The sequence below is a fragment of the Dipodomys merriami genome, unplaced genomic scaffold (genome assembly GCF_024711535.1).
Source record: "Dipodomys merriami isolate MVZ:Mamm:240054 unplaced genomic scaffold, mDipMer1.0.p SCAF_634, whole genome shotgun sequence".
Taxonomy (NCBI): domain Eukaryota; kingdom Metazoa; phylum Chordata; class Mammalia; order Rodentia; family Heteromyidae; genus Dipodomys; species Dipodomys merriami.
The window spans coordinates 272500-278890 of NW_027206218.1; the positions used below are offsets into that span (position 1 = coordinate 272500).

Below are 6391 nucleotides of genomic sequence, written 5' to 3' on the forward strand. Positions count from 1 at the left end.
CTGGCCTTTCCAATTGCACAGCAGTTATCCCAAGCCTTTTTATGTTTGAGGCCTCTGGACATATCCAAGGCAGAATATCTCTATTTTAGATTATAAAAAATACTGTGCTACTTCATCAGCTGAAACCTTTAAAATGGAGATATTTGATAACTATTTTCCTATACACAAAGATGAAATCTACTGCTCATTTAAAAACAAATCCAAGGAAAGAAATATAAGTGCAATGGGAAAGTGCGTGCCTTACATGCATGATGTCCTGGTTTCCATCTAAAGCATTGGAGAAAAAAATGAGAAAACATGGAAAAACCGCCCAGAGTTATCAGAGCATAAAAAGAGCATGTCTGTGCAATGGAGGCAAAGTCTCTCTCCCATAGAAGTTCTCTTTTACTTTGGCCTTGAGCAGTCCTGTGTGCAGGCTCCTTGACATCATATCATGGCCCATCGCCCCTGGAACAATGAACACTGTGATGAGGTGACTATACCCCAGAGGTAGGTACCAAAATTATAACTTACTCAGAAGGACTAAAGAATGCATAAAGATCTTGGGTTGGCTTTGTGGAGCTTCTGACTAGGCCTGGGGAGTGATATGACCTGCAGACTGTCCAATGGTCTTGAGAGACATATAGTTCATTCCTAAAGACACCTCATTAATACCTACATAACCCACACCAACTAGTGCCTTCCCTCCCATGGGCCTCTCCTGTCTAGCAAGGGTTCTGATGGTCTTTTCCTTCAATAAAGTTATGCTGTCTTACCTCTTCCTTTTTGTCTGTAGACTCTTTCCTCAAACAAAGGAGACAAAGGACCTGATCCAGGTGTTACATTTTATTTTTCTTGTCAGTCGAAAGGCTTGAACTCAGGACCTAGACACTGTCCCTCAAGGCTAGTGCTTTTGCACTTCGAGCCACAGGACCACTTCTGGTTTCTGGTGGTTAATTGGAGATAAGTCTCAAACTTTTCTGCCTAGGCTGGATTGAAACTCTGAAGTTCAGACCTCAGCGTCCTAAATAGCTAGGATTACAGGTGTGTGAGCCACCAGTGCTGGACAAATGTTTGTCTCTCTCTCTCTCTCTCTCTCTCTCTCTCTCTCTCTCTCTCTCTCTCTCTCTCTCTCTCTCTGTGTGTGTGTGTGTGTGTGTGTGTGTTGGTCCTAAGGCTTAAATTAATGCATAAACATTGATTTGGATTTTTTTTTGCTGAAGATTAGTGCTCTACCACTTCAGTCATAGTTCTACTTCGGGATTTTTGGTGGTTAATTAGGGATAAGAATCTCACTGAATTTTCTTGCCTGGACTGGCCTTGAACTTAGATCCTCAGATCTTAGTCTGCTGAGTATCAAGAAATACCAGCTAGAGCCACCACCACTACAGCTGAGTATTCTATTTTATTCCATTCTCTGCTAACTCATGATAAAGAGGCTCTCTCCTAAATTCCCATAGATTTTAGAGTGCTGTGTGGAATACCAGCTATACACAAGTAATGAAAGCTGAAAATCTCAATGGGAAAATGGTGCCCTTCTATGGATATTCTGCATCATTCACTATAGTCCTGAGCAGTCCCATATGCAGACACTATACATCCCATCACCATGGCACTGAGCAGTCTTGTGAACAGAGCCATAGACATTGGATCAATATGGCCCTGAGCAGTCCTGTGTGTAGACCCAAAGATATCAAATAACCATGACCTTGATAGTTAAGCATGTGACCCCTACATTAGGATAAAAACCCAACAGTGAAGACTTTCATAGGGGAGGCTGGACGTGAGGGAAGTGTTTATTAGAGGAAAGTGGCTGCTAAAAGATCTGAAGTGGGTGGGTGACATGATGGAGTAGGGTCTTGGAAAGCCTCTACTGAGAGGTATGTGGCCATGGTGTCTTCAAGGAGCAGATGTGTCAGTGTTAGGGAAGAAATGACTAAAAGAAGGATTCAGCTTGTTTCCCCTGTGGTCTATGGAATTCATTTGCTAGGAACAATCAGGATATAATCTGTGTATGAGAAACAAAGGTTTCACCTATCATCCAATCAATGCATGGAGATGAGACTCTGGTCCAGGGAAACCTTGTGCTGAGTGGCTGACATCACTAAGTCACACATCTGTGAGTACCCATCATGTTTGCAGACTCAACACCTAGGTATACCATGTGTGATTGGAACAAACGCATTCCCGGTGTGTCCCTTGGGCACTGATGATACTCTAGCACAGGTTTGGTGGCAACACAAAAAGGGCTCAAGATAAAAGCATTCAGGATCCACCAGCTTTGGTGCCCAGGAAGCAGAAAAAAGTTCTGTTTTGAAGCAGGCCATCATGTTGATACTGAAAACCTAATAACTGAATCACATCTTTTGTCTCTATGATCTCAAAGAATGAGTTCATGGATGCAGAGGGAAGAATAAAACAGCAATGATTTATTGAAGAAGAGAATATCAAATGTCTTGCTAGACAGGAGGGGTCCTAAGGGAAGGTACTTACTGGGATGCTTTGTACAGGGTTTAATTGTCTGTAGGAGAGAGCTATATGACTCTCAAGGTCATAGGACATTCTGTGGCCATATCCATCCCAGACCCAATCAGAGATGTCACACAGCTTGTATGAGATATCTGCATCCTTTAGCCCTTTTAATGGATGTCTGGTCCAGCAGACACCTGTGAGGCTCAATCAGGTCACTGTTCACATGGAAGTCTACTAGTGGCTCAATTGATAGAGCTTCTCTTCTAGCTTTGTGTTGTGTTGTGGTGCGTGTGTGTGTGTGTGTGTGTGTGCGCGCGCGCGTGTGTGTGTGGTTAATTGGAAATAAGAGTTCCAAGTACATTCCTTCCCTTCTGAGCCAACACTGAAACATGATCCTCAGATCTCAGCCTCCTGATTAGCTAGGATTATAGATTTGATCCATAAACAAAGGGCTGAAAAAATAGTCTTTTAATAAGTTCATAAGTTCATTTAAAGAAGTATGAAAACAGCACCATTACTTAAAATTCAATCACCCCTCAGTATCCTCATGGAATGGGCTCGAGGACCCCCACCAATAACAACATCTTCACACACTCAAGTTCTTTATATAAAATAGTATTTGTATAGAACCTACAAATAATCTGCCACACACATTCAAGTGTCTCTACATGACATCATACTTAATAACAGGTACATGCTATGTAGCCAGTGGATTTACTATAGAGTACATTACAAGTATATGAGAAGAAAATAGTGTATAATTATTTCCCTTGACAAGCCACATTTGGTGGAATCTACAGTGTTGGAATGTGCAGAGACAATAGCAGGTGAATTAAAGGTGAACCTGAAGATGAAAACTGGCAGGAATGGAGACGAGAAAAATGCGAGGAGGTGGAGAAGGAATGGGTTAAGGCCTGAGGCATTTGGAACTGGAGAAGAGGAGCCAGTGGCCCAATTAACAGTACTGGGGAAGGAAAAGGGATGAAGAGGAAAGATTAGTTCACATATATTTGTTCTTATCCTATCAAGATTTATTTAGCTTCCTTCAGAATTGAAGTTCTAAGAGAATTATCAGAATTCTCAAGTCCATTCCTTACTAAGTCAGAAGTGGATTTCATCTCACAACAAGATGGTAATCACAAAAATATTCAACATCTCCATGGAAGTTTTAAAGGGTAATATCAATCAATCACTTGAATTACCTTGGCAAGGAAGACACCTGTAAGGATTTATGGGTGAGTAACTTTAAAAAACTCCAACAATGACAACTGGCTCTTAACAGCCCAACACTCATCATGAAGCAATGAGCTTTTCCTTCAATGTTGTCTTTTCCATTTTTTTTTTGTGAAGCAAGATTACCATATTGTTCCTCTGTAATTTGAGAGACAGTGTCAAGAAAGAGAATGCATAAGTTTGAATCACCTCTTGATGACAAGAAAGCTGAAGCAATTTGATTGTCTCATGACTGTCTCATTGGCCAAAGGGCAAAAAGGGTAGTCACAGTTGAGAGGCATTTTCCATCAACCTTCCAAATGCATTTCTACTTTCTTCTGCCTGTTCTGAATCCACATAAGCTAGCTTATATTGACTGCATCAGTAAAGACTGACTAGCCCTGGAGGATTGGCAGGGATGGGATGGTGTGCAAAAGGCGGAAGTGACCAGGAGGCCTGAAAAGAAGGGAGGGCTGAAGTGAGAGAACCACTGCTAATCTCCTCTTCAAAAAATCCCTCAATGGCTGAACCAATCTTTTCTGTTTCCATGTCTCAAATGCTGTAATTTCTGTAATGAATGCTGAGAGTCACTCAGAATCATAAGCTCTGCCCCTAAGTTTCTTGTCAATTATAGGCCTAAGTCAACTCTTGTCTCCACAGGCAAAAAATATGTTCCTCGGGCCATCATGGTGGACCTAGAGCCTGGAACCTTAGACTCAGTGAGATCAGGACCATTTGGCCAGAGCTTCAGGCCAGACAACTTCATATTTGGTATGTCATCATGGTCTATGGGTCCTAACATCCAGGCACTCCAGTGCTGGGCTGAGCCTTTATACACCTAGATATTGTCCTCACCTAACCCACCTATTCCATTCCACTGGAGTCATGCCCCTGGCCACTCAGACAGCTCAGATCAGTGCAACTCTGCAAGCCCTCCATGACATAGAAGCCTCTGAAGGGAAAGATCAGCAATCAGGGAAAGCCTCCAACAAGGATTCAGCACTGCTGGTCATTTCAAAGGCCCGGCAATAACAGAGAACTACTTCAGGACACCAGAAATCAAAGCATAGCTATGTGTGAGCAAGGTGCAGACAAGTGCTTGCAGCTTAGCTTTCCTATGATCACAATGGGCTCCTGTCCCTCCTGTGAAACTAATTACATTTCCAGTATTGAGGCAGGCTCTGTTCTTCATTTCTACAAGTAGTTGATTTGGGTTAAAATGTATCTTCCTCCACATTGTCTTTATTTCTTTAGAACCTGGGTGATTTGTAGGGTCCCAGATACAATGAAAACATTTCCTTTATTTCACCAAAGTTATCTAAATTAAAAGCAAAGGTTGGCTCAGAAGAGTCCTGTTGTCTTCACAATGCAAATGGCACAGTAAATACTCTTGGAGTGTGTGTCCCATCATGGCTTGTGTCTGATAGGCCAGAGCGGGGCAACCAATAACTGGACCAAGGGCTACTACACAGAGGAAGCTGAGCTGGTGGAGCCGGTACTGGATGTGGTGAGGCGGAAGTCAGAAAGGTGTGACTATCTACAGGGTTTCTAGCTGGCCCACTCTTTGGGAGGTGGCACCGGGTCAAGCATGGGCACCCTGATTCTCAACAATATTCAAGAGGGGTACCCAAACCACACCATGAACACCTTTAGTGTCATGCCCTCCCCAAAGGTGTCAAACACAGTGCTGGAACCCTACAACGCGATCTTCTCTGTCCACCAGCTGGTGGAAAATGCAGATAAAACTTTCTGCATCGACAACAAGGCCCTGTACAACATCTGCTTCTGTAACTTGAAGCTGCCCACGCCCAACTATGGCAACCTGAACCACCTGGTGTCAGGCACCAACAGCGGGGTTACCATCTGCCTGTGCTTCCCTGGCCAGCTGAATGCACACCTGCACAAGCTGGCCTTGAATATGGTGCTCTTTCCCGCCTGCACTTCTTCATGCCTGGCTTTGTGCCCCTGGCCAGCCTTGCCAGCCAGCAGTACCATGCTCTCTCAGTGCGCGAGCTTCACCCAGCAGATATTTGACCCTAAGAACTTGATGGTCACCTGTGATCTCCGCCATGGCTGCTACCTGACAGCGGTTGCCATCTTCCGAGGCTGCATGTCCATGAAGAGGTGGATGAACAGATGCTCAACATGCAGAACAAGAACAGCAGCTACGTTGGAGACTGGATCCCCAACAATGTGAAGATGGCTGTGTGTGACATCCCCCCTTCCTTTCCCCCCCACCCCACCCCCACATAGACTCACGATGTCGGCCACCTTCATCGGCAACAACATAGCCATCTAGGATCCCTTCAAGTGCATCTCAGAGCAGTTCAGTGCCATGTTCCAGTGCAATGCATTCTTGCACTGGTACATAGGTGAGGGCATAGATGAGATGGAGTTCACTGAAGCTGAGAACAATATCAATGACCTGGTGTCCGAGTACCAGCAGTGCCAAGATGACACTGCTGATGAACAGGGGGAATTTGAAGAAGACTTGGTGGAGGAACTAGTTTAAGACTTCCCATTGCTAGCAGTGCAACAGGAGTGTCAGAGCCTGCCTACTTCTCAAATTAATGGTGCTTTCCTGAGCTCCTGTTGTCCTGGAGTGGGATCCTTGCTGTGTATCATTATGCACAGCATTTCCTGTCAGAAACTCACTGGTGGTGAATGTAAAAATACAGATTTCTTTTAAATATAATTGTATGAAAGCCTTATTTATATAAATAAAGAA

General features: G+C 43.9%; 1 pseudogene; it reads left to right on the forward strand.

Moving 5' to 3' along the window:
- The first annotated feature begins 433 nt into the window (after positions 1-433).
- On the forward strand, positions 434-6175 carry LOC138815290 (tubulin beta-2 chain-like; annotated as a pseudogene).
- The last annotated feature ends 216 nt before the right edge of the window (positions 6176-6391 follow it).